Raw genomic sequence first — 14050 nt, 5'->3', positions numbered from 1 at the left:
AACTACTAGTGACCACAGCCTTATTGTGCCACAAATTAGACATATGACATTAGACAAGTCTCTTTCCCTCTCTGTATCTGTATTCATTTCCTATTGCTGCTAGAGGTTTCTTTCTGGAGGCTACTGAGGAAAATCTTTTTCCTTGTTTCTTTTTTCTTTCTTTTTTTCTCATTCAGGTTGTTACTGTCCAATTTGCCTGTTCAGCGGTTGACGCTTAGAGCTCGGGCTATAAAATGCCACTTGAATACTTGTCCCTTGAGACACACGGTGGCAAAATTTAGTTCCTTGCTGTTGTAAGACTGAGTTTCTGGCTCTCTTGCTGCCTGTAAGGGAGGACCATCCCCAGCACTTACAACCACCACATTCTTGGGCTCATAAACCCCTTCCTCCTTCTTCAAAGTCATCACTGGTGGTGAAGTCCTTCTCACATCACTTCTCTCTGATCTATTCTGCTTTTCTCTTCATAGGATTCATAATCAGATTAGGCTCATTAGCAAAATCCAGGATAATCTCCCCATCTCAGGGTCCCTAACCTTAACCACATCTGCAAAGTCCCTTTTGCCATGTAAGGTAACATTGTCCTAGGCTCTGGGATTGAGATGAAGATATTTTTAGGGAGCCATTATTGTGCCTTCCACAATGCTCTCATTTCCTTTTCAGTAAATGAAAGCACTGAGCTAAAGCTCTTTCAAATCCAAAGTGTCATGACTTGTTTTGCTTCCATGTTTTGCCAAAACTAGAAGTTATATTTCTTTTTTGCAACAAATCCTAGACAAGTTTGCTGAGAGTGAAGGCAGAATCTCTCAGTTGAAGAGGATGCTCACTTCATTTAAGACAAATGACAGAGACTAAGTGTATTAGTCCATTGTCATGCTGCAATGAAGAAATACCCAACACTGGGTAATTTATAAAGAAAAGAGGTTTCATTGACTCACACTTTCACATGACTAGGGAGGCCTCAGGACACTTACAATCATGGTGGAAGGCACCTCTTCGCAGGGCGCCAGGAGAGAGAATTAGTGTCACGTGAAGGGGAAGTCCCTTATAAAACCATCTTTCTTGAGAACTCACTATCATGAGAACATCATGGGGGAAAGTGTCCCCCCATGATTCAACTATCTCTACCTGGTCCTACTCTTCACACATGGGGGTTATTACAATTCAAGGTAAGATTTGTGTGGGGACGTAGAGCCAAACCATATCACTCGGTTACAGTGTCATGGCTATGTAACCACTAGACAGTCTCAAGGTTGGAGTTGGGAACATGTTCAGGGTTCATTCCTGAAACTAGGCATCATTATTACATGATGGGATGCCTGGTGTTACATGACTGCTGATAGTGCTCCTGAATGTAATGAAATAGGATCACTCATATTAGAGCCACATTTACTAAAAAGCAAGGAAGTCAACACAATGAACTGTTGAAATGTGTAACCTCAAGGGAAATACATGCAAAGCGTCCCAAAATATTTCTTCAAGCATGTATCCCAGGTATGATGACTGGGTCTCAGGCACATTTCCTGAAATGTGAAGCCACTATGGGCTCTACTGTGCCCAGGGAAGCATACGCACACACACCTGGAAGAACAGAATTCCTACCTGATCAAGCCATGGTTGGTGGCTTTGCAATTCTAAAAATTCTAATTCTGCTAAAAAACAATGGATGTTTCTCCAATTTGCCTTTCTGTCTTTGTAAGCTAAGAAAAACCAAGACGGGTGGGGGTGGCAACATCAAGAACTCTGGCATATAGGCTGGCAACCGAAGTGGGTGGGAAATATTTTTCTGGGTCTTAAGGGCATTCTCCCAAGAGCTGTAGGTGGTACTGAGAAGTTAGGGCTATAATCTCAATGGCCTTCCTTGGTATCTGGAACTTGCTCTTGGGAGAACTGACTGGAATTTCAATCACAGCCTAGAGTTAGGCTGTCCAATTTATCTGTTCAGGGTTTGACGCATAGAGCTTGGGTTCTAAAATGCCACTTGAATACATGTCCCTTAAGACACACAGTCATTTTGAGAAGATGCCAGGTGAGTCAGACAATTCAAGAATTCTTTTTTTATAGATTATTAGGATTATAAAGTTTAGAGATAGAAGATCCTGCTTTGATTCTTAATAAGATTACTGTGTGACCTTAAGCAAGTCATTTAACTTCTCAGTTTCTTCATCTGTGAAGTGGGAATGAACAATATCTACATCACAACACCATTATAAGGTTCAAATAAAACAAAGTAAGTGCAAGTGCTTTGCAAGAGGTAAACACCTTATACACATTAAATGATAACACTATTATCATTCACAGTTCTTCAAGAAAGAGTAAGTTGAAAGTGCTCATTAATTTTGGTTAGCGGTCGTAGTTTGTAATTGCATATCCAAGTGATTATTGTACTAATGGCTTTTCCTGCCCCTCAGCATCCTACAAGCTCCTGAAAGCTGGGACTGAGACTCTTTTGATCACCACTGTTTTCTTGGTCTCTTGCCCAGTACCTAGCACTTAGTGGGGACTCAAACATTCAGATGAATAAATTAAAGAGACAGTAAGAGCGAGAAAACACGGAAAGGCAACAATGAAAGGCAAGAGGAAAGGAAGAATTTTTTTGAAAAGTAGATGGTGCAATGTAAACGTTATTCTCTAAACTGCAGAGTTTAAAATAGTAATAATAAATGTAATGGTTTATATTTATTGTGTAACAATTATTGTGTACCATGTGCTATTTTTAGATTTAATTCTTAAAATAGTCCCTTGAGGTGGTCCTATTATCTCCATTTTGCAGATAAGGAAACTGAGGTTTAGCTTAGTTAAATAACTTGCCCAAAGTCACAGAGTAAGTGGTAGAAATGGATGAAAGTCAAACCCCCACAATCTAATTCAGAGCCTATACCATGTTATTCCATGCAAAATTTTATTTATTTATTTATTTATTTATTTACTTATTTATTTGTTTTAGTTCAAAAACTACTTAGAGTGAACCCACAGTGAAAATAAATTGCTGATGGCAGACTAGAGTACAGGAAAGCAAAAGGAGCCCTCCCACTAAAAAGTATATCGTACAAAAGGAACTAGGGAGAAGTGCAGTTTAAGGTCAAGAGATGGAAGATATCATAATATGCTGCCAGGCTGCCTTTGTATAAATTCTATAAAGAAATTATTTTTCAAATATTCAATAAAAAGAAAATTATTTAAAGACATGGCCAGGTAGAATGACAAACGGCATACCATTTCAATTTTTCTCTGGCATGCAAGTTTTAGCTGAATAAACATAAAAGAAATCAATCTACATGGTGAAAATGTGAAAAAAAAAAAAAAAAAAAAAACCTCAAGATCTATGTCAGCAATAATAAGAGGCATCTACTGTTCTAAAACAGCCGGCTCATGGAAAACGGATACCCAGACCACAGAGAGAAATGCATGATGGGAAAGCCAAGAACCTCTTCCATTTAGTTCTAAGCTGTCAACATTCAATTAAGGGTATACTCTCTGGGAAAACAGTGCATAAAAAGATTCAGCAAGACAAACTGAACAAAGAGAGCCTGATAAAGATAAACTCTTTGTTTTTGTCCTTCTGTGGTTAGCAGCCATTCCAGATCCCAGTATGGTTTTCAAACATTAATTATCTCACAAAAATCCCAAGAATTAACGTTTATGCTGTGGTGTGACAGACCATATCTGCATGGTAAACTATCAGCACAAACCTCCTAAGGAAAAATGGACTGGGACATATTTGGGGGAGGAATCAAGGGTCACTCCAAAATTAACCACATCATTTCTGAAACAGCAATCTTAGTTTAAGACATGCAGCTAAAGCAGGGAGTCAAATTGTTAGAATTTTGAAGATCAACCAGTCTAGAGTTCAAATACTAGCAATCCATGGGCCGAATCTGGCCCAGACAAATATTTGTCTGACTTGCATGGCCACTTGGTGCTTTCTGATTGTTTTAATTTTGAATTAGTTGCCAACATTTAAAAATTAGAAAATTCTGAAAGCTAAAAAATCTAAATTTCTCTTGAAAATGTGAAAGAGCAGACAATACTTGGCCCTCATTCCTGAAGGAAACAATTTGCTAGATTAAGAAGAGGTGAGTCCTTCCAGACAGAGTATGCTTTCTAGATTAGCACATTCCCTATCAGCATCCATTATCTTGCACTCATTCTACTTCACTCATTTACATTATCAGCCTGGGCTCTGTGGTCTAACCTTTCCACTTCGCACATAAAACTGAGAGGTCTAAGTGATTTGGTCAAGGTCATAGATACAGGTACAGTGTTAATATCGGGCCCTAGGCCTGAGGCTTCTGGTTAAGCTTAGTGTGTTAACATGATCTTCATGGGCTCTTTGGAATCTATCAATGACATGTAAACACCTAGAACACTCAATTTGCTGTTCCTTTACAGCCCTTACTACTTCTTACTTTCCATCAGAGTTACTTCTAGATGTTCAGTTGGTCCTTTACTCATTTATCCACTTAGTATTTCTTGAACATTGACTGCATATCAAACATTGTGCTAGATTCTGGGGATACAGCAATAAACACCTTTTATGCTCTGGTAGGGAAGAGAGACAAGTCTGAGCTCCTCAATTACCCTGTTTACTTTTGAGCTAACACTCAACACAGCAATACAAACATGTAAGTGTCCAACAAAATATGGAATAAATAAAGGAATCTCTTCATGCTTCCTTCCTAAGAAGGAAGCATGACTAAGATCTCCATTCACCAATAAATAAATCGTGGCACTGAGTTTAAATCATTTGGTGATAGCTAGTAAGTGGTGGGGAGATACTTGACCATTCGTCCCTAATTAAAACAAACACCTTTCTGTAAAGAGTTTTACCAGTAAGACACAATTACATGGCAGTATTTTATGAAGGACACTACTTCCTATTAATATTTATCACTTTAACTCTATCACATGGGTTCTAGTTCTAGATCAATTGCTGGTCAGCTGTCTGATCTTGGATAACACAGGTAACTTACTGATCTTCGATTTTCTCATTGATAAAATGTTAGGTTGTACAAGACGAAACCCAGTGCTCTTCACTTGGGTAAAATTCTATAATCTTTAGGTTACAATGAAAGAACTTTCTCTGTTTATTGCAATAATGCTATGGATTTATTCATTTCTTTTAGATTTATGCTCTTAATAAGAACCTCTGTAGAGATTTTTGTATGCTGGCAGTTTAAATAAACTACAGCTAATGTGGCTTCATAATAGGACTGTGATAAATTTTGACAGACACTCAATGCTGATTCAATTTTAACAGAATAATGATGGTTCCAATGTGTTGATTCACATCATAGGAGCATCATTGGAATGAAAATATCAGTGTCTCATAATATTATTTTCATGATTTTAATTACACTTTGACTTAGAACCACAGTGGAAAAACTTAAATTACCAAGTTCTTTTTAATTAGCTTAGTGTACATAAGGTTCGCTTTGTTTCATTTTTGAGTTAGTATCTTTGAAATGTTGCCAGTTTATTATACTGGTGTATTTATTAAATTGCCCCAGAAGTACATGAAACCAAAGTCCTACCTTTGTTTAAACCTACTTAATATTAATATTTCATATGGAAATTAGAAAACTATATAGGCTCTGGAAACCTTAGAATCATTATATTTATTAAGCACAGTGAAATGTCGATAGATGGGAAACGATTGGAAGGTTCTTTCAGTCATCATTTTAGGAGGCTTTTGACTTCTAGGCAATATCTTGAAACAAATCCCCCATGTACATAGCCCACCATAGCTTCTCATGTACAGTTTTCCTCTTACTGCTCCATGGGAAGGACCTATGTAAGCCTTAGAGCAAAGGAACTGATAAAACATGATTGTTGTCAAGATGCAAGACAAGAAGCAGACGTCCGGGTAGGGTCAGGTAGCTTCTGTGAAAGACACAGCTGAAGCTTTCCCATATTAAATCTTCTTTAAATTAGCCCCAAAATCTTAGCACCGTGAGTCTACGCACAGAATCTCTTCTAAACAAAACAGTGTTTAAAAAAAATTTTTTCAGCACCATTTAAAAAAATTATAACCAATTCTTTTGTTGACCTCACATTCTAGAGTCTTAGTTTAAGCTCCGTATTAAATACCTGATTCCTTTGTCATAGGTATCATATGTTCCATGCTGAAGACATATAATTTCTCTACTTCTGTGAGATTTTGCATTTGAAACTGGACCACAGGAATTACAGTGAAAACAATTGTGTCCCTCATTCATGAGTGTTTTCAGTCTCACAACGACTGCCCTAGTTACAACTAGGTAGAAACCACAAAAGATTAATTGTATGGCAGAGTTATAACTCACCTTTATCCGTCAGCTCACACTGAACTAGAAACAAAGGCTCAAATAATTAGCTGGCAGAAGTTGGAGAGAGAAAATTTTGCAGAGTTTGCTTTTCTGCAAAAACAGACAAAACTGGGCTAGGAAGGGGGAGGAGAAATTAAAAAGATAACCTAGACTTTGGGAGTAAAGAACCTGGCATACTTGAGGTGGGAAGGAGGAAAAAGGACCATTCCTGGGGAAAGAAAGTGAACTGGGAGCTAAGTGCTGATCCTCAAGGTCTAGCCCACTGGCCATTGAATATCCCAAGTCCCTATCTCCTTATGCTTCCCTGGACCCTCATCTCTTGTTGTTCCCAAAATAAAGGTGGGGAATTAGTGGGAATCGAATTCATGGCCCACAAAGGTGGGAGAGGACAGAGCCCAATCGACATGCCCTCTATGAACAAGAGTACTGGTAAGCACAGCCAAATCATTTCATGGGCTATATCCTTAAATGGACTCCCCTTTCCCATCTTTGAACTTCTGCTCAATCTTCTCCACCTACGCTACCTTCTTTCCAATGACTAAGGTGACCACATATCCCAATTTTCCCAGGACATCCCGGTTTATTCATATCACATCCACATAATTGGGAATAGTGCCTTTTTTCTCTCTGGTCTCCCTCCTGTTGTCTACGCATAAATAATAAGTTGTCATCTTACCAATGCCTTTTTTTTTTCTTTTTTTTTTAAGACAGGGTCTCGCTCTGTCATCCAGCCTGGAATGCAGCAGTGTGATCTTGGCTCACTGCTACTGAACCTCCTGGGCCTCAGGGGATCCTCCCACCTCAGCCTCCTGAGCAGCTGGGAATATAAGCATGAGCCATGGGGTTTCAACATGTTGCTCAGGCTGTCAGGCTAGTCTCAAACTCATAGGCTCAAGTGATCCACCGACCTCAGCCTCCTAAAGTGCTGGGATTATAGGAGTGAGCCACCGTGACTGGCCCTCAATGTCCATTTTTATCTTTGAAAATATTCCCTACTATTCATTGTAGAGCTTAATCACTACTTCTCACAAGAAGCCTTCCCTAATTTTATAAGTTATCATTCTCCCTATTCTTTGATTTTATGGCTATTTGAAGAGAGATGGTAATAATCAGCCTTTATAAAATAGTATTGGTAAATATATCCTATCCCTTCCTAGATTTATAAAGGCCACGATCACATTTTTTAGTGTTATCCACAGTGACTTCTACATAGATAGTCAATATCTATTTCCAGAATTTGTTTAAAATTATATGTATTTTCAGACATCACAATCTCTGAATGAGAAGATGTGGTGACACATTTTCCATAAAATTAGTTTTAGAGTTAAATTAGATTGTATATGAAACATTATCAATACATTGTTATCCAGTAAGTTTCACAACTGGCAGCCATTTAAATGTTATTATAGTTATTATAAATTATTATATTATCTAATGATGAATTAATTGGTTCTTCCTCTGTGTCTCAATAGCACTTTATCCATACATCTATTATGGCATTATCATGTATTATTTTATATATGTCACACCTTATGTAAGATACACAAGGACAGTTTTATAGCAATTTTAGCACAATGCCTGCTTTACAGTATAGCTGAAAAATACAAAATGTACTGGATTCAATTTTTGTTGGGTATGCAAAATTCAACATACTTTTGCAAATTATATTCAATAAGAGATTTGTGTCCAGAATACATAAAGAACACTTATAACTCAATAATGAAAAGATAAGTAGCCTAATTTTAAAATGGGCAAAAGACTTGAATAGGCATTTCTCCAAAAAAAAAAAAAAAACGCATAGTCAATAATCACATGGAAAGATGCTTAGCACCACTAGTCATTAGGGAAACGCAATTCAAACCCATAAGAACATGGCATGCCACATCCACTAGGATGGCTAAAAGTTAAAAGACAGACAAAACCAAATGTTGGTGAGAATGTGGAGAAACAATCTGCAAACATTGCTGATGGGAATGTAAAATGGTGGAGTTGCTTTGGGAAGCAATTTGACACATAGAGTTACCATATAATTCAGCAATTCCACTATTAGGTGTATACTCAACAGAAATTTAAAAAATATATATGTCTACACGAGGACTTGTACACGAATATTCACAGCAGTATTATTCACAATAGCCAAAAGGTGCAAACAGGCTGGGTGTGGTGACTCACACCTGTAATCCCAGTACTTTGGGAGGCCGAAGCAGGAGGATCACTTGAGCCCAAGAGTTTCAGACCAGCCTAGGTAACATAGTGAGACACCTCCACTAAAAATTTAAAAAATTAGCCAGCTGTGGGGCTGGGCGCAGTGGTTCACCCATGTAATCCCAAAACTTTGGGAGGCCGAGGCGGGTGGATCAGGAGGTCAGGAGATCAAGACCATCCTGGCTAACATGGTGTAACCCTATCTCTACTAAAAATACAAAAATTAGCTGGGCATGGTGGCAGGTGCCTGTAGTCCCAGTTACTAGGGAGGCTGAGGTAAGAGAATGGCATGAACCTGGGAGGGAGAGCTTGCAGTGAGCCGAGATCACACCACTGCATTCCAGCCTGGGTGACAGAGGGAGACTCCGTCTCAAAAAAAAGAAAAAAAAAATTAACCAGCTGTGGTGGTACATACCTGTGTGGTCCTAGCTACTCAGGAGGCTGAGGCAGGAGGATCACTTGAGCCCAGAAGGCTGAAGCTGCAGTGAGTCATGATCATGCCACTGCATTCCAGCCTGAGTGACAGAGCAAGACCCTGTCAAGTGGAAATTTCTAAATATCCATTAACTGATGAACAGAGTAACAAAATGTATTATATGTATACATTGAAATATTATACAGCAATAAAAAGGAACTAAGTACTGATACATGTTACAAAACAAATGAACTTCAAAAACATCATCCTTTGTGAAAGATGCCAGATACAAAATAACACACATTCTATTATTCCACTTTTATGATATATTCAACAAAGACAAACCTACAGCAAGTCAGTAGAATGCCAATTACTCTATGATGTAGGAATGGGAAGTGACTGTAAACGTGCATGCAGTGATGGAAATATACTAAAATTAGATTGTGGGGATGGTTGAACAACTCTGGAAATATACATAAGTGCATTGACTTATACACTTAAAATGTGTGCATTTCTAGTAGAGACAAATTAGCCAGGCGTGGTGGTGTGCACCTATAGTCCCGGCTACTTGGGGAGGCTGAGGCAGGAAAATCATTTGAACTCAGGAGGCGGAGGTTGCAGTGAACTGAGATTGTGCCACTGTACTCCAGCCTGGGTGACAGAGCGAGACTCCATCTCAAAAAAAAAAAAAAAAGTGAATTGTATGGTATGTAAATTATATCTCAATAAAACAGTAGAAAAGAAGTCAAACTGACAACCTACTGAATTACTGAATAGTAACGTAGAAAACTTAGACGCATTTCTGTGATGTGCAAGTCACCCTTTGCTTCAGTTTCCCAAACTAAGAGTGTCCTTCTTCCCTTTAATTAAGGAGAAGTGCTAGAAAAGTGGGACAGATATAATACACCTTTGGTGATTATTTTTTAAGGCAAAATGGTGTGGACTGTAGAGGAATAAGGAGCCCTGGGTTTCATTGCTGTCTGTAAGTCAGTGACTGGCTGTATAATCATGGACAAATCACTTCACCTCACAAGTATTCAATTCTCTCCTCTTTAAAATGAAAGCCTAGGAGACCTGGTTTCTTATTCTCACCCACCCACCCACAACACTGCAGAAGGAGCTGGCCCAGTAGCCACAGCTGAGGACAAAGGATGGACACATAACCTAGTCTGATTATTTTCCTAGAAATCTGGGTTTGGAACTCTGGGTCAGCAACGGTGTGAAGTTCAGAGCAAGTCATGTCAATTCCTGCCCTTAGTCCCGTATATCTGAACCATTTATAACCTAAGTAGGTATCAGCAGAAAATACTTGACGCTACACTTGATGTCCTTGGCACTCAAGCCCAGGACAAGACAACAACTTCTTTCTAGATGGGTTAATGATTTCCCATTTAAAACCTACTTTCTTGGGCTTGGTGTGGTGGTTCCAGCCAGGTGTGGCGGCTCACGCTTGTAATCCCGACACTTTGGGAAGCCAAGGCAAGCGAATCACTTGAGCTCAGGAGATCAAGACCAGCCTGGGCAACACGTTGAAACCCTGTCTCCACAAAAACTACAAAAATAAGCAGGGCATGGCGGCACACACCTGTAGTCCCAGCAACTTAGGAGGCTGAGGTAGGAGGATCACCTGAGCCTGTGAGGTCGAGGCTGCAGTGAGCCATGATTGTGCCACTGTACTCCAGCCTGGGTGACAGAGTGAAACCCTATTTCAAAAAAAAAAAGGGGAGGATTGGGTGTGGTGGCTCATGCCTGTAATCCCAGCACTTTTGGAGGCTGAGGCCGACACATCACGAAGTCAGGAGATCAAGACCATCCTGGCCAATGTGGTGAAACCCCATCTCTATTAAAAATACAAAAATTAGCTGGGCATGGTGGCACATGCCTGTTTTCCCAGCTACGCGGGAGGCTGAGGCAGGAGAACTGCTTGAACCTGGGAGGTGGAGGCTGCAGTGAGCTGAGATCATGCCACTGCACTCCAGCCTGGGCAACAAAGTGAGACTCCATCTCAAAAATAAAAAAAAAAAAAAGAAAGAAAAGAAAGAAAGAAAAAAGAAAAAAAAAAAGGAACGCTTAAATGAAAGCTGGGAAAGATTTACTTTTGTACTCCAAATAAGTATTTGAAAATAAATCCTAGAGGGTCTAATGCAATTGTGTCACTTAATTCTACTTCATCTCAGCCATATTTTAGTGTAAGCATGGACTTAAAAATTAAGGCAACCAAGGACAAGTGAGTGATTCTGCGGTCTACAATTGTTAGCAAAAACATCCTCAGCAATGACTCACTTAAGAGCCACTCCTTCAGCTCAGCCACCCCTACTTCTCTTGCTCTCTGTATTTTCCAGTCTTTGGAATAGCATGAAAGCTCCCAAGCAGGGAGGTAGACACTCTAGTGATTGAAATCCGACTATACCATTCTGCTTCACTCCCACTTCATAAAATGGATTTTGTAAATGGCAGGCAATGCAAATCAGCACATTATCCCATTTTAAATCTGAGCCTAAACGATTTTATGTGCCTTCTAAAGAAGCAGCTAATGTGCCCCATAAATAAAACAATCAAAGTTTAAAGCCTTCAGCCTGTTTTCACACCAGACCACCCACTCTGATTTCACAGCCAGACTGGAAGTAAGTAATCAGAGAGAACCCATGAAACTATCTTTGCCATCCCGTTGGGTAATGAGGATTTAGAGCTACCACAGGTCTTTTCTGAGTACCCTACACAATACTTGGGGCAGGGAACACTGGACTTAAATCTTGCTATCAATGGCCTATCTAGCCAAGATTAATTTATACCTGGAGCAGTGGCTTTCAACCAGGGGTGATTTTGTCCCCCCAAGGGCATCTGGCAATGTGTGGGGACATTTTGGTTGTCACAATTTGGGAGGGGATTACTAATGGCATCTAGGGGGTAGAAGCCAGGGATACCGTTGAACACCCTATGCCCAAGATTTGGTTCCAATGTTAAGGCTGCTGATGCCATACACACACACCAAGGGGGTATGCAAAGATTACTCACATAATAAGGCTTTCCGGAGAATGCAAGGCAGAGACCCAAATCAGTCTGAATGTGGCTTGGGTTTTTACTGTGGTTAGGAAGTGAGCTAGGGTGAAGATTCCCACCCATGGACCTGTGTTTGCTTGATTTGAACTTCCCCCTGGAGCCGAGAGAGAGATGCTTTCTTAGTTAAGGCTTGCTCAGATGTGGGGCAAGAAGGAAATAGAGGGTGGTGGGACTGGAATGTTGTCAGTGGTCGATGATAAAAAACGGAGTCAGACTCTTTATTCTATCCTAAAATACACAGGAGAGCCCCCATGATGAAGATTTATCTAGCCCCAAATCTCAATAACGCCAAGGTTGAGAACCCCTGCGCAGGAGGAAGGCTAGTCTGACTCACACTGTATCTTGGTGGTGGCTGTGTGGATGTTGAGGGTGCCTCCCAGACAGGCTCCCTCACTGCTGGGGTCCTCCAGTGATGAGCAGCCTGCTGTCCAGCTGGCAACAGAAACCGCCCCTGTAATTACCTTTGGTCAGTGAAAAAAGCTACCTCACTTAAGGTGACACCCTTTCCCCAACTATCCCCAGAGGCTGCCCAACATCCATCTGGCTGTGAGGATACAAAGGTCCTGCCACCCTCTGGCCTCAATTCAGGACAAATCTGCAGGGCCATCCAAGCTCTACAGTTACCTATGAGGAGCAACTTAGACTTCTGTTGCAATGACATCTCTGTTCAATTTCCTCCCCTGACCAGTCCTGCTGCCCTCATCCTTTGCACAGGTATTGTTTCCACCCTGTACTTTTCAATAAGTTCACTGCACCCAAATCTCCATCTCAGAATCTTTCCCAGGGGAACTGACCTTCTCTTTACCAGAACTAGAGTGGGAAATAAAATTTACATTGTGACCAGGTACACATACGCATATATATATATATATATTCTCCCTATACACATAAAATAAATGTTCACAAACTAATACTAGCCATTATTATGATATACTCTGATATTTTCTATTCTAGTATTTTTATTAAAAAAAAAACCAAACTGCCCCCCATGACTCAATACATTGATCTCACAACACACTAACGAGTCTTGATCCACAGACTGAAAAGCATTTATTTAGATGTGCAATCAGATTAACGATTTTGGGAAATTGTACTTTTGAAAAATGTAACTAATCAGATTTTCTTCCTCTTGATACTCAATTTGATAGGCCAATTTGGATCCAAAGGCCTAATTAGTTCTACGTGTGTAGCCACAAAGAGTGAAAAATCTCAACCTTAGACCACTATTAAAGAAATGGGCCTCATTACCTTTAATCATGTGTTATAAATCCAACTAAGACTAACGGATTGTTAACCCTTGCTCCTCAGTATATTTAGTCTTGTCATTATCTCATTATTAGTGACTGTCTGCTACCACAATGCCTAAAGAGTTAATTTTCTTAAGTTTCTCCTTACAAACCTAACTTAAATAGTTTTCTTAAGTGACCACCCCTTTCTTTTCTGAAAGGAAGAATTTAATAGGGTTCCAGCCAAGGAAGTTTTACTAGATAGAATTTGCTAGTAAATTGTATTTACTAGAAGTATTTAAAAGCCATTAAAAAGACGAGAAATTTATATATGTGCCTTTTGCTTTATAAATATCATTTACAAGGGTAGATAGAAGCTGTGTCTCGTAAGGATATGGTGCCTCTGGGAGAAGGAGGCTGGTAATAGCCATAGCCAACACGCCAGGAAAGGGCAGTGATAACAGAACGCTAGTGAAGACTTAGAAACTGTCCAATGCTTTCCTTTTACAGAGATAGAAAGTGAAGTCCAGACCACGTAAGCGATTTACCTATGGCCACAGATCTGACAGACAGCAAAGTGGGAGGAAGAACTAGAACTCCAGGTTATCTTGTCCTGATGCTCTTTCTGCATATTGCAGGGCTTCCAGCAGTGAGATCTCCTCTTTTCATAAAGAGCTTGTGCCTCAGAATTTCCCAGGAGATTTATTCAAAATAAGTTCCAAGAAACAGGTGGAGCTGTTTTCTACCCAAAATATACCTACCACAGAGCCTGCTGCCAACATTAGAAATATTTTGACATCTCCAGAAGCAACTCTAATGGAGGCAGAAGATGACTCCTT

The sequence above is a fragment of the Symphalangus syndactylus genome, chromosome 21 (genome assembly GCF_028878055.3).
Source record: "Symphalangus syndactylus isolate Jambi chromosome 21, NHGRI_mSymSyn1-v2.1_pri, whole genome shotgun sequence".
Lineage (NCBI taxonomy): Eukaryota > Metazoa > Chordata > Mammalia > Primates > Hylobatidae > Symphalangus > Symphalangus syndactylus.
The sequence above is the reverse complement of the archived record's forward strand: the minus strand, read 5'-3'. Positions refer to the sequence as shown.